This window comes from Pristiophorus japonicus, unplaced genomic scaffold (assembly GCF_044704955.1).
Source record: "Pristiophorus japonicus isolate sPriJap1 unplaced genomic scaffold, sPriJap1.hap1 HAP1_SCAFFOLD_2218, whole genome shotgun sequence".
NCBI classification, from domain to species: domain Eukaryota; kingdom Metazoa; phylum Chordata; class Chondrichthyes; family Pristiophoridae; genus Pristiophorus; species Pristiophorus japonicus.
This window is the reverse complement of record NW_027251928.1, coordinates 1-15,400: the sequence shown is the minus strand read 5'-3', so window position 1 is coordinate 15,400 and position 15,400 is coordinate 1. Positions and strand designations below refer to the sequence as shown.

Genomic DNA, 15,400 nt, shown 5'->3' with positions numbered 1-15,400 from the left:
CTCTGTCGCATCCCTTCGATTCACAGGTGGGAGAGCGGAGCAGTGCAGTAGAAAACAAAGCAAAGCAAAGTCGTGCTTAGGTAGTTGGTTGCACTCCGGCTTGAAGCAGTGAGCATTCTTTTGAAGTATGTATGTGTGTGGTAAGTGGCAATTCGCTGAAGGCAGAGCTCTTAATATGACGAGCAGTTTACAGCTGAACATGTTGCAGCTGAGGCACAGGACAGTGCCTTCGCCGTTTTGCTTGAACACTTGCATCTGTGTGTCAGCAGGGAGTGCCTTTGAGCAGCAATGCATGAAAAGAGGCAGCACTTTCTTTCAGGCAAAGCCTCAGGCAATAGAATCATCTGTCCATCAGTCAGACAGGCCTCTCGCTTGCTCCCTCACGCTCGTGGCGGCTGCGACGTTACGCTCAACTCGCTTCCCTTCCGCAGGCTCGAGCTCTTCTTGGCGTCTTTCACCATATCCGTGGCTTCCAGTCCTGCCCTTGCTCGCTTGCTATTGCTCAGTAACGTCGATTGGAGCAAAGCATGAAAAGTGTTCAGGGAGCAGGCCAACCTGAAGCAGGAGATTTCTGCTGGTCGTGGAAGCGAGCAGGCAAGTGATAAGGGGCGAGTCAGATGCAAACTGGGAGCTAATACCAGATGTGAATGGGGAATTTGCTCAAATGGGAGAGCGCTTACTTTGCATGTGTGAGGCAGTGGGATCAATGCCTGCATTCTCCACTGTTCTTTTGGCTCAGTTAATAGTTCAGACACAAGAGTTGTGTCAGGTGTGGGTGAGCCCATCTGCTTCTGAAGGTCACCGCAGGCTGAGGGACATCAAATCCTTTGGTGTGCTGTCGCAGCAAAACTTCTCGATTTTTGCATGCATGCAGCTGAAATGGAAAGAAAGAAAAACATCTTTACAAGTATCAATGCCTTTTCTAAGGATTGAATTCAGGACCTTCAGATTATGAGACTGACGTGCTGCCTACTGCACTAAGAAGGTACTTCCCAGTTTAAGAGCTGGACAGTTTGACCAAATATGTTCGCTTACGTGGCAAAGATTGCAAAAATACTCGAGCCAGGTAGGAGTCGAACCTACAATCTTCTGATCCGTAGTCAGACGCATTATCCATTGCGCCACTGGCCCAGTCTGTGAAAACTGGCTGCGACATCAGCAGGTGCACAGGACGGGCAGATTACAAGGCATGAGGCAGACAATCACCAAAGAGAGGCACCTCTGTCGCATCCCTTCGATTCACAGGTGGGAGAGCGGAGCAGTGCAGTAGAAAACAAAGCAAAGCAAAGTCGTGCTTAGGTAGTTGGTTGCACTCCGGCTTGAAGCAGTGAGCATTCTTTTGAAGTATGTATGTGTGTGGTAAGTGGCAATTCGCTGAAGGCAGAGCTCTTAATATGACGAGCAGTTTACAGCTGAACATGTTGCAGCTGAGGCACAGGACAGTGCCTTCGCCGTTTTGCTTGAACACTTGCATCTGTGTGTCAGCAGGGAGTGCCTTTGAGCAGCAATGCATGAAAAGAGGCAGCACTTTCTTTCAGGCAAAGCCTCAGGCAATAGAATCATCTGTCCATCAGTCAGACAGGCCTCTCGCTTGCTCCCTCACGCTCGTGGCGGCTGCGACGTTACGCTCAACTCGCTTCCCTTCCGCAGGCTCGAGCTCTTCTTGGCGTCTTTCACCATATCCGTGGCTTCCAGTCCTGCCCTTGCTCGCTTGCTATTGCTCAGTAACGTCGATTGGAGCAAAGCATGAAAAGTGTTCAGGGAGCAGGCCAACCTGAAGCAGGAGATTTCTGCTGGTCGTGGAAGCGAGCAGGCAAGTGATAAGGGGCGAGTCAGATGCAAACTGGGAGCTAATACCAGATGTGAATGGGGAATTTGCTCAAATGGGAGAGCGCTTACTTTGCATGTGTGAGGCAGTGGGATCAATGCCTGCATTCTCCACTGTTCTTTTGGCTCAGTTAATAGTTCAGACACAAGAGTTGTGTCAGGTGTGGGTGAGCCCATCTGCTTCTGAAGGTCACCGCAGGCTGAGGGACATCAAATCCTTTGGTGTGCTGTCGCAGCAAAACTTCTCGATTTTTGCATGCATGCAGCTGAAATGGAAAGAAAGAAAAACATCTTTACAAGTATCAATGCCTTTTCTAAGGATTGAATTCAGGACCTTCAGATTATGAGACTGACGTGCTGCCTACTGCACTAAGAAGGTACTTCCCAGTTTAAGAGCTGGACAGTTTGACCAAATATGTTCGCTTACGTGGCAAAGATTGCAAAAATACTCGAGCCAGGTAGGAGTCGAACCTACAATCTTCTGATCCGTAGTCAGACGCGTTATCCATTGCGCCACTGGCCCAGTCTGTGAAAACTAGCTGCGACATCAGCAGGTGCACAGGACGGGCAGATTACAAGGCATGAGGCAGACAATCACCAAAGAGAGGCACCTCTGTCGCATCCCTTCGATTCACAGGTGGGAGAGCGGAGCAGTGCAGTAGAAAACAAAGCAAAGCAAAGTCGTGCTTAGGTAGTTGGTTGCACTCCGGCTTGAAGCAGTGAGCATTCTTTTGAAGTATGTATGTGTGTGGTAAGTGGCAATTCGCTGAAGGCAGAGCTCTTAATATGACGAGCAGTTTACAGCTGAACATGTTGCAGCTGAGGCACAGGACAGTGCCTTCGCCGTTTTGCTTGAACACTTGCATCTGTGTGTCAGCAGGGAGTGCCTTTGAGCAGCAATGCATGAAAAGAGGCAGCACTTTCTTTCAGGCAAAGCCTCAGGCAATAGAATCATCTGTCCATCAGTCAGACAGGCCTCTCGCTTGCTCCCTCACGCTCGTGGCGGCTGCGACGTTACGCTCAACTCGCTTCCCTTCCGCAGGCTCGAGCTCTTCTTGGCGTCTTTCACCATATCCGTGGCTTCCAGTCCTGCCCTTGCTCGCTTGCTATTGCTCAGTAACGTCGATTGGAGCAAAGCATGAAAAGTGTTCGGGGAGCAGGCCAACCTGAAGCAGGAGATTTCTGCTGGTCGTGGAAGCGAGGAGGCAAGTGATAAGGGGCGAGTCAGATGCAAACTGGGAGCTAATACCAGATGTGAATGGGGAATTTGCTCAAATGGGAGAGTGCTTACTTTGCATGTGTGAGGCAGTGGGATCAATGCCTGCATTCTCCACTGTTCTTTTGGCTCAGTTAATAGTTCAGACACAAGAGTTGTGTCAGGTGTGGGTGAGCCCATCTGCTTCTGAAGGTCACCGCAGGCTGAGGGACATCAAATCCTTTGGTGTGCTGTCGCAGCAAAACTTCTCGATTTTTGCATGCATGCAGCTGAAATGGAAAGAAAGAAAAACATCTTTACAAGTATCAATGCCTTTTCTAAGGATTGAATTCAGGACCTTCAGATTATGAGACTGACGTGCTGCCTACTGCACTAAGAAGGTACTTCCCAGTTTAAGAGCTGGACAGTTTGACCAAATATGTTCGCTTACGTGGCAAAGATTGCAAAAATACTCGAGCCAGGTAGGAGTCGAACCTACAATCTTCTGATCCGTAGTCAGACGCGTTATCCATTGCGCCACTGGCCCAGTCTGTGAAAACTAGCTGCGACATCAGCAGGTGCACAGGACGGGCAGATTACAAGGCATGAGGCAGACAATCACCAAAGAGAGGCACCTCTGTCGCATCCCTTCGATTCACAGGTGGGAGAGCGGAGCAGTGCAGTAGAAAACAAAGCAAAGCAAAGTCGTGCTTAGGTAGTTGGTTGCACTCCGGCTTGAAGCAGTGAGCATTCTTTTGAAGTATGTATGTGTGTGGTAAGTGGCAATTCGCTGAAGGCAGAGCTCTTAATATGACGAGCAGTTTACAGCTGAACATGTTGCAGCTGAGGCACAGGACAGTGCCTTCGCCGTTTTGCTTGAACACTTGCATCTGTGTGTCAGCAGGGAGTGCCTTTGAGCAGCAATGCATGAAAAGAGGCAGCACTTTCTTTCAGGCAAAGCCTCAGGCAATAGAATCATCTGTCCATCAGTCAGACAGGCCTCTCGCTTGCTCCCTCACGCTCGTGGCGGCTCAACTCGCTTCCCTTCCGCAGGCTCGAGCTCTTCTTGGCGTCTTTCACCATATCCGTGGCTTCCAGTCCTGCCGTTGCTCGCTTGCTATTGCTCAGTAACGTCGATTGGAGCAAAGCATGAAAAGTGTTCAGGGAGCAGGCCAACCTGAAGCAGGAGATTTCTGCTGGTCGTGGAAGCGAGGAGGCAAGTGATAAGGGGCGAGTCAGATGCAAACTGGGAGCTAATACCAGATGTGAATGAGGAATTTGCTCAAATGGGAGAGCGCTTACTTTGCATGTGTGAGGCAGTGGGATCAATGCCTGCATTCTCCACTGTTCTTTTGGCTCAGTTAATAGTTCAGACACAAGAGTTGTGTCAGGTGTGGGTGAGCCCATCTGCTTCTGAAGGTCACCGCAGGCTGAGGGACATCAAATCCTTTGGTGTGCTGTCGCAGCAAAACTTCTCGATTTTTGCATGCATGCAGCTGAAATGGAAAGAAGGAAAAACATCTTTACAAGTATCAATGCCTTTTCTAAGGATTGAACTCAGGACCTTCAGATTATGAGACTGACATGCTGCCTACTGCACTAAGAAGGTACTTCCCAGTTTAAGAGCTGGACAGTTTGACCAAATATGTTCGCTTCCGTGGCAAAGATTGCAAAAATACTCGAGCCAGGTAGGAGTCGAACCTACAATCTTCTGATCCGTAGTCAGACGCGTTATCCATTGCGCCACTGGCCCAGTCTGTGAAAACTAGCTGCGACATCAGCAGGTGCACAGGACGGGCAGATTACAAGGCATGAGGCAGACAATCACCAAAGAGAGGCACCTCTGTCGCATCCCTTCGATTCACAGGTGGGAGAGCGGAGCAGTGCAGTAGAAAACAAAGCAAAGCAAAGTCGTGCTTAGGTAGTTGGTTGCACTCCGGCTTGAAGCAGTGAGCATTCTTTTGAAGTATGTATGTGTGTGGTAAGTGGCAATTCGCTGAAGGCAGAGCTCTTAATATGACGAGCAGTTTACAGCTGAACATGTTGCAGCTGAGGCACAGGACAGTGCCTTCGCCGTTTTGCTTGAACACTTGCATCTGTGTGTCAGCAGGGAGTGCCTTTGAGCAGCAATGCATGAAAAGAGGCAGCACTTTCTTTCAGGCAAAGCCTCAGGCAATAGAATCATCTGTCCATCAGTCAGACAGGCCTCTCGCTTGCTCCCTCACGCTCGTGGCGGCTCAACTCGCTTCCCTTCCGCAGGCTCGAGCTCTTCTTGGCGTCTTTCACCATATCCGTGGCTTCCAGTCCTGCCGTTGCTCGCTTGCTATTGCTCAGTAACGTCGATTGGAGCAAAGCATGAAAAGTGTTCAGGGAGCAGGCCACCCTGAAGCAGGAGATTTCTGCTGGTCGTGGAAGCGAGGAGGCAAGTGATAAGGGGCGAGTCAGATGCAAACTGGGAGCTAATACCAGATGTGAATGAGGAATTTGCTCAAATGGGAGAGCGCTTACTTTGCATGTGTGAGGCAGTGGGATCAATGCCTGCATTCTCCACTGTTCTTTTGGCTCAGTTAATAGTTCAGACACAAGAGTTGTGTCAGGTGTGGGTGAGCCCATCTGCTTCTGAAGGTCACCGCAGGCTGAGGGACATCAAATCCTTTGGTGTGCTGTCGCAGCAAAACTTCTCGATTTTTGCATGCATGCAGCTGAAATGGAAAGAAGGAAAAACATCTTTACAAGTATCAATGCCTTTTCTAAGGATTGAACTCAGGACCTTCAGATTATGAGACTGACATGCTGCCTACTGCACTAAGAAGGTACTTCCCAGTTTAAGAGCTGGACAGTTTGACCAAATATGTTCGCTTCCGTGGCAAAGATTGCAAAAATACTCGAGCCAGGTAGGAGTCGAACCTACAATCTTCTGATCCGTAGTCAGACGCGTTATCCATTGCGCCACTGGCCCAGTCTGTGAAAACTAGCTGCGACATCAGCAGGTGCACAGGACGGGCAGATTACAAGGCATGAGGCAGACAATCACCAAAGAGAGGCACCTCTGTCGCATCCCTTCGATTCACAGGTGGGAGAGCGGAGCAGTGCAGTAGAAAACAAAGCAAAGCAAAGTCGTGCTTAGGTAGTTGGTTGCACTCCGGCTTGAAGCAGTGAGCATTCTTTTGAAGTATGTATGTGTGTGGTAAGTGGCAATTCGCTGAAGGCAGAGCTCTTAATATGACGAGCAGTTTACAGCTGAACATGTTGCAGCTGAGGCACAGGACAGTGCCTTCGCCGTTTTGCTTGAACACTTGCATCTGTGTGTCAGCAGGGAGTGCCTTTGAGCAGCAATGCATGAAAAGAGGCAGCACTTTCTTTCAGGCAAAGCCTCAGGCAATAGAATCATCTGTCCATCAGTCAGACAGGCCTCTCGCTTGCTCCCTCACGCTCGTGGCGGCTGCGACGTTACGCTCAACTCGCTTCCCTTCCGCAGGCTCGAGCTCTTCTTGGCGTCTTTCACCATATCCGTGGCTTCCAGTCCTGCCCTTGCTCGCTTGCTATTGCTCAGTAACGTCGATTGGAGCAAAGCATGAAAAGTGTTCAGGGAGCAGGCCAACCTGAAGCAGGAGATTTCTGCTGGTCGTGGAAGCGAGCAGGCAAGTGATAAGGGGCGAGTCAGATGCAAACTGGGAGCTAATACCAGATGTGAATGGGGAATTTGCTCAAATGGGAGAGCGCTTACTTTGCATGTGTGAGGCAGTGGGATCAATGCCTGCATTCTCCACTGTTCTTTTGGCTCAGTTAATAGTTCAGACACAAGAGTTGTGTCAGGTGTGGGTGAGCCCATCTGCTTCTGAAGGTCACCGCAGGCTGAGGGACATCAAATCCTTTGGTGTGCTGTCGCAGCAAAACTTCTCGATTTTTGCATGCATGCAGCTGAAATGGAAAGAAAGAAAAACATCTTTACAAGTATCAATGCCTTTTCTAAGGATTGAATTCAGGACCTTCAGATTATGAGACTGACGTGCTGCCTACTGCACTAAGAAGGTACTTCCCAGTTTAAGAGCTGGACAGTTTGACCAAATATGTTCGCTTACGTGGCAAAGATTGCAAAAATACTCGAGCCAGGTAGGAGTCGAACCTACAATCTTCTGATCCGTAGTCAGACGCATTATCCATTGCGCCACTGGCCCAGTCTGTGAAAACTGGCTGCGACATCAGCAGGTGCACAGGACGGGCAGATTACAAGGCATGAGGCAGACAATCACCAAAGAGAGGCACCTCTGTCGCATCCCTTCGATTCACAGGTGGGAGAGCGGAGCAGTGCAGTAGAAAACAAAGCAAAGCAAAGTCGTGCTTAGGTAGTTGGTTGCACTCCGGCTTGAAGCAGTGAGCATTCTTTTGAAGTATGTATGTGTGTGGTAAGTGGCAATTCGCTGAAGGCAGAGCTCTTAATATGACGAGCAGTTTACAGCTGAACATGTTGCAGCTGAGGCACAGGACAGTGCCTTCGCCGTTTTGCTTGAACACTTGCATCTGTGTGTCAGCAGGGAGTGCCTTTGAGCAGCAATGCATGAAAAGAGGCAGCACTTTCTTTCAGGCAAAGCCTCAGGCAATAGAATCATCTGTCCATCAGTCAGACAGGCCTCTCGCTTGCTCCCTCACGCTCGTAGCGGCTGCGACGTTACGCTCAACTCGCTTCCCTTCCGCAGGCTCGAGCTCTTCTTGGCGTCTTTCACCATATCCGTGGCTTCCAGTCCTGCCCTTGCTCGCTTGCTATTGCTCAGTAACGTCGATTGGAGCAAAGCATGAAAAGTGTTCAGGGAGCAGGCCAACCTGAAGCAGGAGATTTCTGCTGGTCGTGGAAGCGAGCAGGCAAGTGATAAGGGGCGAGTCAGATGCAAACTGGGAGCTAATACCAGATGTGAATGGGGAATTTGCTCAAATGGGAGAGCGCTTACTTTGCATGTGTGAGGCAGTGGGATCAATGCCTGCATTCTCCACTGTTCTTTTGGCTCAGTTAATAGTTCAGACACAAGAGTTGTGTCAGGTGTGGGTGAGCCCATCTGCTTCTGAAGGTCACCGCAGGCTGAGGGACATCAAATCCTTTGGTGTGCTGTCGCAGCAAAACTTCTCGATTTTTGCATGCATGCAGCTGAAATGGAAAGAAAGAAAAACATCTTTACAAGTATCAATGCCTTTTCTAAGGATTGAATTCAGGACCTTCAGATTATGAGACTGACGTGCTGCCTACTGCACTAAGAAGGTACTTCCCAGTTTAAGAGCTGGACAGTTTGACCAAATATGTTCGCTTACGTGGCAAAGATTGCAAAAATACTCGAGCCAGGTAGGAGTCGAACCTACAATCTTCTGATCCGTAGTCAGACGCGTTATCCATTGCGCCACTGGCCCAGTCTGTGAAAACTAGCTGCGACATCAGCAGGTGCACAGGACGGGCAGATTACAAGGCATGAGGCAGACAATCACCAAAGAGAGGCACCTCTGTCGCATCCCTTCGATTCACAGGTGGGAGAGCGGAGCAGTGCAGTAGAAAACAAAGCAAAGCAAAGTCGTGCTTAGGTAGTTGGTTGCACTCCGGCTTGAAGCAGTGAGCATTCTTTTGAAGTATGTATGTGTGTGGTAAGTGGCAATTCGCTGAAGGCAGAGCTCTTAATATGACGAGCAGTTTACAGCTGAACATGTTGCAGCTGAGGCACAGGACAGTGCCTTCGCCGTTTTGCTTGAACACTTGCATCTGTGTGTCAGCAGGGAGTGCCTTTGAGCAGCAATGCATGAAAAGAGGCAGCACTTTCTTTCAGGCAAAGCCTCAGGCAATAGAATCATCTGTCCATCAGTCAGACAGGCCTCTCGCTTGCTCCCTCACGCTCGTGGCGGCTCAACTCGCTTCCCTTCCGCAGGCTCGAGCTCTTCTTGGCGTCTTTCACCATATCCGTGGCTTCCAGTCCTGCCGTTGCTCGCTTGCTATTGCTCAGTAACGTCGATTGGAGCAAAGCATGAAAAGTGTTCAGGGAGCAGGCCACCCTGAAGCAGGAGATTTCTGCTGGTCGTGGAAGCGAGGAGGCAAGTGATAAGGGGCGAGTCAGATGCAAACTGGGAGCTAATACCAGATGTGAATGAGGAATTTGCTCAAATGGGAGAGCGCTTACTTTGCATGTGTGAGGCAGTGGGATCAATGCCTGCATTCTCCACTGTTCTTTTGGCTCAGTTAATAGTTCAGACACAAGAGTTGTGTCAGGTGTGGGTGAGCCCATCTGCTTCTGAAGGTCACCGCAGGCTGAGGGACATCAAATCCTTTGGTGTGCTGTCGCAGCAAAACTTCTCGATTTTTGCATGCATGCAGCTGAAATGGAAAGAAGGAAAAACATCTTTACAAGTATCAATGCCTTTTCTAAGGATTGAACTCAGGACCTTCAGATTATGAGACTGACATGCTGCCTACTGCACTAAGAAGGTACTTCCCAGTTTAAGAGCTGGACAGTTTGACCAAATATGTTCGCTTCCGTGGCAAAGATTGCAAAAATACTCGAGCCAGGTAGGAGTCGAACCTACAATCTTCTGATCCGTAGTCAGACGCGTTATCCATTGCGCCACTGGCCCAGTCTGTGAAAACTAGCTGCGACATCAGCAGGTGCACAGGACGGGCAGATTACAAGGCATGAGGCAGACAATCACCAAAGAGAGGCACCTCTGTCGCATCCCTTCGATTCACAGGTGGGAGAGCGGAGCAGTGCAGTAGAAAACAAAGCAAAGCAAAGTCGTGCTTAGGTAGTTGGTTGCACTCCGGCTTGAAGCAGTGAGCATTCTTTTGAAGTATGTATGTGTGTGGTAAGTGGCAATTCGCTGAAGGCAGAGCTCTTAATATGACGAGCAGTTTACAGCTGAACATGTTGCAGCTGAGGCACAGGACAGTGCCTTCGCCGTTTTGCTTGAACACTTGCATCTGTGTGTCAGCAGGGAGTGCCTTTGAGCAGCAATGCATGAAAAGAGGCAGCACTTTCTTTCAGGCAAAGCCTCAGGCAATAGAATCATCTGTCCATCAGTCAGACAGGCCTCTCGCTTGCTCCCTCACGCTCGTGGCGGCTGCGACGTTACGCTCAACTCGCTTCCCTTCCGCAGGCTCGAGCTCTTCTTGGCGTCTTTCACCATATCCGTGGCTTCCAGTCCTGCCCTTGCTCGCTTGCTATTGCTCAGTAACGTCGATTGGAGCAAAGCATGAAAAGTGTTCAGGGAGCAGGCCAACCTGAAGCAGGAGATTTCTGCTGGTCGTGGAAGCGAGCAGGCAAGTGATAAGGGGCGAGTCAGATGCAAACTGGGAGCTAATACCAGATGTGAATGGGGAATTTGCTCAAATGGGAGAGCGCTTACTTTGCATGTGTGAGGCAGTGGGATCAATGCCTGCATTCTCCACTGTTCTTTTGGCTCAGTTAATAGTTCAGACACAAGAGTTGTGTCAGGTGTGGGTGAGCCCATCTGCTTCTGAAGGTCACCGCAGGCTGAGGGACATCAAATCCTTTGGTGTGCTGTCGCAGCAAAACTTCTCGATTTTTGCATGCATGCAGCTGAAATGGAAAGAAAGAAAAACATCTTTACAAGTATCAATGCCTTTTCTAAGGATTGAATTCAGGACCTTCAGATTATGAGACTGACGTGCTGCCTACTGCACTAAGAAGGTACTTCCCAGTTTAAGAGCTGGACAGTTTGACCAAATATGTTCGCTTACGTGGCAAAGATTGCAAAAATACTCGAGCCAGGTAGGAGTCGAACCTACAATCTTCTGATCCGTAGTCAGACGCATTATCCATTGCGCCACTGGCCCAGTCTGTGAAAACTGGCTGCGACATCAGCAGGTGCACAGGACGGGCAGATTACAAGGCATGAGGCAGACAATCACCAAAGAGAGGCACCTCTGTCGCATCCCTTCGATTCACAGGTGGGAGAGCGGAGCAGTGCAGTAGAAAACAAAGCAAAGCAAAGTCGTGCTTAGGTAGTTGGTTGCACTCCGGCTTGAAGCAGTGAGCATTCTTTTGAAGTATGTATGTGTGTGGTAAGTGGCAATTCGCTGAAGGCAGAGCTCTTAATATGACGAGCAGTTTACAGCTGAACATGTTGCAGCTGAGGCACAGGACAGTGCCTTCGCCGTTTTGCTTGAACACTTGCATCTGTGTGTCAGCAGGGAGTGCCTTTGAGCAGCAATGCATGAAAAGAGGCAGCACTTTCTTTCAGGCAAAGCCTCAGGCAATAGAATCATCTGTCCATCAGTCAGACAGGCCTCTCGCTTGCTCCCTCACGCTCGTGGCGGCTGCGACGTTACGCTCAACTCGCTTCCCTTCCGCAGGCTCGAGCTCTTCTTGGCGTCTTTCACCATATCCGTGGCTTCCAGTCCTGCCCTTGCTCGCTTGCTATTGCTCAGTAACGTCGATTGGAGCAAAGCATGAAAAGTGTTCAGGGAGCAGGCCAACCTGAAGCAGGAGATTTCTGCTGGTCGTGGAAGCGAGCAGGCAAGTGATAAGGGGCGAGTCAGATGCAAACTGGGAGCTAATACCAGATGTGAATGGGGAATTTGCTCAAATGGGAGAGCGCTTACTTTGCATGTGTGAGGCAGTGGGATCAATGCCTGCATTCTCCACTGTTCTTTTGGCTCAGTTAATAGTTCAGACACAAGAGTTGTGTCAGGTGTGGGTGAGCCCATCTGCTTCTGAAGGTCACCGCAGGCTGAGGGACATCAAATCCTTTGGTGTGCTGTCGCAGCAAAACTTCTCGATTTTTGCATGCATGCAGCTGAAATGGAAAGAAAGAAAAACATCTTTACAAGTATCAATGCCTTTTCTAAGGATTGAATTCAGGACCTTCAGATTATGAGACTGACATGCTGCCTACTGCACTAAGAAGGTACTTCCCAGTTTAAGAGCTGGACAGTTTGACCAAATATGTTCGCTTACGTGGCATCCAAAGCCATAATGCAAAGATTGCAAAAATACTCGAGCCAGGTAGGAGTCGAACCTACAATCTTCTGATCCGTAGTCAGACGCGTTATCCATTGCGCCACTGGCCCAGTCTGTGAAAACTAGCTGCGACATCAGCAGGTGCACAGGACGGGCAGATTACAAGGCATGAGGCAGACAATCACCAAAGAGAGGCACCTCTGTCGCATCCCTTCGATTCACAGGTGGGAGAGCGGAGCAGTGCAGTAGAAAACAAAGCAAAGCAAAGTCGTGCTTAGGTAGTTGGTTGCACTCCGGCTTGAAGCAGTGAGCATTCTTTTGAAGTATGTATGTGTGTGGTAAGTGGCAATTCGTTGAAGGCAGAGCTCTTAATATGACGAGCAGTTTACAGCTGAACATGTTGCAGCTGAGGCACAGGACAGTGCCTTCGCCGTTTTGCTTGAACACTTGCATCTGTGTGTCAGCAGGGAGTGCCTTTGAGCAGCAATGCATGAAAAGAGGCAGCACTTTCTTTCAGGCAAAGCCTCAGGCAATAGAATCATCTGTCCATCAGTCAGACAGGCCTCTCGCTTGCTCCCTCACGCTCGTGGCGGCTGCGACGTTACGCTCAACTCGCTTCCCTTCCGCAGGCTCGAGCTCTTCTTGGCGTCTTTCACCATATCCGTGGCTTCCAGTCCTGCCCTTGCTCGCTTGCTATTGCTCAGTAACGTCGATTGGAGCAAAGCATGAAAAGTGTTCAGGGAGCAGGCCAACCTGAAGCAGGAGATTTCTGCTGGTCGTGGAAGCGAGCAGGCAAGTGATAAGGGGCGAGTCAGATGCAAACTGGGAGCTAATGCCAGATGTGAATGGGGAATTTGCTCAAATGGGAGAGCGCTTACTTTGCATGTGTGAGGCAGTGGGATCAATGCCTGCATTCTCCACTGTTCTTTTGGCTCAGTTAATAGTTCAGACACAAGAGTTGTGTCAGGTGTGGGTGAGCCCATCTGCTTCTGAAGGTCACCGCAGGCTGAGGGACATCAAATCCTTTGGTGTGCTGTCGCAGCAAAACTTCTCGATTTTTGCATGCATGCAGCTGAAATGGAAAGAAAGAAAAACATCTTTACAAGTATCAATGCCTTTTCTAAGGATTGAATTCAGGACCTTCAGATTATGAGACTGACGTGCTGCCTACTGCACTAAGAAGGTACTTCCCAGTTTAAGAGCTGGACAGTTTGACCAAATATGTTCGCTTACGTGGCAAAGATTGCAAAAATACTCGAGCCAGGTAGGAGTCGAACCTACAATCTTCTGATCCGTAGTCAGACGCGTTATCCATTGCGCCACTGGCCCAGTCTGTGAAAACTAGCTGCGACATCAGCAGGTGCACAGGACGGGCAGATTACAAGGCATGAGGCAGACAATCACCAAAGAGAGGCACCTCTGTCGCATCCCTTCGATTCACAGGTGGGAGAGCGGAGCAGTGCAGTAGAAAACAAAGCAAAGCAAAGTCGTGCTTAGGTAGTTGGTTGCACTCCGGCTTGAAGCAGTGAGCATTCTTTTGAAGTATGTATGTGTGTGGTAAGTGGCAATTCGCTGAAGGCAGAGCTCTTAATATGACGAGCAGTTTACAGCTGAACATGTTGCAGCTGAGGCACAGGACAGTGCCTTCGCCGTTTTGCTTGAACACTTGCATCTGTGTGTCAGCAGGGAGTGCCTTTGAGCAGCAATGCATGAAAAGAGGCAGCACTTTCTTTCAGGCAAAGCCTCAGGCAATAGAATCATCTGTCCATCAGTCAGACAGGCCTCTCGCTTGCTCCCTCACGCTCGTGGCGGCTGCGACGTTACGCTCAACTCGCTTCCCTTCCGCAGGCTCGAGCTCTTCTTGGCGTCTTTCACCATATCCGTGGCTTCCAGTCCTGCCCTTGCTCGCTTGCTATTGCTCAGTAACGTCGATTGGAGCAAAGCATGAAAAGTGTTCAGGGAGCAGGCCAACCTGAAGCAGGAGATTTCTGCTGGTCGTGGAAGCGAGCAGGCAAGTGATAAGGGGCGAGTCAGATGCAAACTGGGAGCTAATACCAGATGTGAATGGGGAATTTGCTCAAATGGGAGAGCGCTTACTTTGCATGTGTGAGGCAGTGGGATCAATGCCTGCATTCTCCACTGTTCTTTTGGCTCAGTTAATAGTTCAGACACAAGAGTTGTGTCAGGTGTGGGTGAGCCCATCTGCTTCTGAAGGTCACCGCAGGCTGAGGGACATCAAATCCTTTGGTGTGCTGTCGCAGCAAAACTTCTCGATTTTTGCATGCATGCAGCTGAAATGGAAAGAAAGAAAAACATCTTTACAAGTATCAATGCCTTTTCTAAGGATTGAATTCAGGACCTTCAGATTATGAGACTGACGTGCTGCCTACTGCACTAAGAAGGTACTTCCCAGTTTAAGAGCTGGACAGTTTGACCAAATATGTTCGCTTACGTGGCAAAGATTGCAAAAATACTCGAGCCAGGTAGGAGTCGAACCTACAATCTTCTGATCCGTAGTCAGACGCATTATCCATTGCGCCACTGGCCCAGTCTGTGAAAACTGGCTGCGACATCAGCAGGTGCACAGGACGGGCAGATTCCAAGGCATGAGGCAGACAATCACCAAAGAGAGGCACCTCTGTCGCATCCCTTCGATTCACAGGTGGGAGAGCGGAGCAGTGCAGTAGAAAACAAAGCAAAGCAAAGTCGTGCTTAGGTAGTTGGTTGCACTCCGGCTTGAAGCAGTGAGCATTCTTTTGAAGTATGTATGTGTGTGGTAAGTGGCAATTCGCTGAAGGCAGAGCTCTTAATATGACGAGCAGTTTACAGCTGAACATGTTGCAGCTGAGGCACAGGACAGTGCCTTCGCCGTTTTGCTTGAACACTTGCATCTGTGTGTCAGCAGGGAGTGCCTTTGAGCAGCAATGCATGAAAAGAGGCAGCACTTTCTTTCAGGCAAAGCCTCAGGCAATAGAATCATCTGTCCATCAGTCAGACAGGCCTCTCGCTTGCTCCCTCACGCTCGTGGCGGCTGCGACGTTACGCTCAACTCGCTTCCCTTCCGCAGGCTCGAGCTCTTCTTGGCGTCTTTCACCATATCCGTGGCTTCCAGTCCTGCCCTTGCTCGCTTGCTATTGCTCAGTAACGTCGATTGGAGCAAAGCATGAAAAGTGTTCAGGGAGCAGGCCAACCTGAAGCAGGAGATTTCTGCTGGTCGTGGAAGCGAGCAGGCAAGTGATAAGGGGCGAGTCAGATGCAAACTGGGAGCTAATACCAGATGTGAATGGGGAATTTGCTCAAATGGGAGAGCGCTTACTTTGCATGTGTGAGGCAGTGGGATCAATGCCTGCATTCTCCACTGTTCTTTTGGCTCAGTTAATAGTTCAGACACAAGAGTTGTGTCAGGTGTGGGTGAGCCCATCTGCTTCTG

At 49.7% G+C, this 15,400-nt stretch overlaps 12 non-coding genes across 12 annotated transcripts; all 12 read right to left on the bottom strand.

Annotated features, from left to right (window-relative positions):
- Nucleotides 1-1,058: 1,058 nt before the first annotated feature.
- On the bottom strand, nucleotides 1,059-1,131 carry trnar-acg (transfer RNA arginine (anticodon ACG)). Its single transcript has one exon. It is a non-coding gene; the product is annotated as a tRNA-Arg (tRNA).
- A 1,146-nt stretch (nucleotides 1,132-2,277) lies between these two features.
- Nucleotides 2,278-2,350, bottom strand: trnar-acg (transfer RNA arginine (anticodon ACG)). Its single transcript has one exon. It is a non-coding gene; the product is annotated as a tRNA-Arg (tRNA).
- Nucleotides 2,351-3,496: 1,146 nt separating this feature from the next.
- Nucleotides 3,497-3,569, bottom strand: trnar-acg (transfer RNA arginine (anticodon ACG)). The gene has a single exon. It is a non-coding gene; the product is annotated as a tRNA-Arg (tRNA).
- Nucleotides 3,570-4,702: 1,133 nt separating this feature from the next.
- trnar-acg (transfer RNA arginine (anticodon ACG)) lies at nucleotides 4,703-4,775 on the bottom strand. The gene has a single exon. It is a non-coding gene; the product is annotated as a tRNA-Arg (tRNA).
- Nucleotides 4,776-5,908: 1,133 nt separating this feature from the next.
- Nucleotides 5,909-5,981, bottom strand: trnar-acg (transfer RNA arginine (anticodon ACG)). Its single transcript has one exon. It is a non-coding gene; the product is annotated as a tRNA-Arg (tRNA).
- A 1,146-nt stretch (nucleotides 5,982-7,127) lies between these two features.
- On the bottom strand, nucleotides 7,128-7,200 carry trnar-acg (transfer RNA arginine (anticodon ACG)). The gene has a single exon. It is a non-coding gene; the product is annotated as a tRNA-Arg (tRNA).
- Nucleotides 7,201-8,346: 1,146 nt separating this feature from the next.
- Nucleotides 8,347-8,419, bottom strand: trnar-acg (transfer RNA arginine (anticodon ACG)). Its single transcript has one exon. It is a non-coding gene; the product is annotated as a tRNA-Arg (tRNA).
- A 1,133-nt stretch (nucleotides 8,420-9,552) lies between these two features.
- On the bottom strand, nucleotides 9,553-9,625 carry trnar-acg (transfer RNA arginine (anticodon ACG)). Its single transcript has one exon. It is a non-coding gene; the product is annotated as a tRNA-Arg (tRNA).
- Nucleotides 9,626-10,771: 1,146 nt separating this feature from the next.
- trnar-acg (transfer RNA arginine (anticodon ACG)) lies at nucleotides 10,772-10,844 on the bottom strand. Its single transcript has one exon. It is a non-coding gene; the product is annotated as a tRNA-Arg (tRNA).
- Nucleotides 10,845-12,007: 1,163 nt separating this feature from the next.
- Nucleotides 12,008-12,080, bottom strand: trnar-acg (transfer RNA arginine (anticodon ACG)). Its single transcript has one exon. It is a non-coding gene; the product is annotated as a tRNA-Arg (tRNA).
- A 1,146-nt stretch (nucleotides 12,081-13,226) lies between these two features.
- trnar-acg (transfer RNA arginine (anticodon ACG)) lies at nucleotides 13,227-13,299 on the bottom strand. The gene has a single exon. It is a non-coding gene; the product is annotated as a tRNA-Arg (tRNA).
- A 1,146-nt stretch (nucleotides 13,300-14,445) lies between these two features.
- Nucleotides 14,446-14,518, bottom strand: trnar-acg (transfer RNA arginine (anticodon ACG)). Its single transcript has one exon. It is a non-coding gene; the product is annotated as a tRNA-Arg (tRNA).
- Between the last annotated feature and the right edge of the window lie 882 nt (nucleotides 14,519-15,400).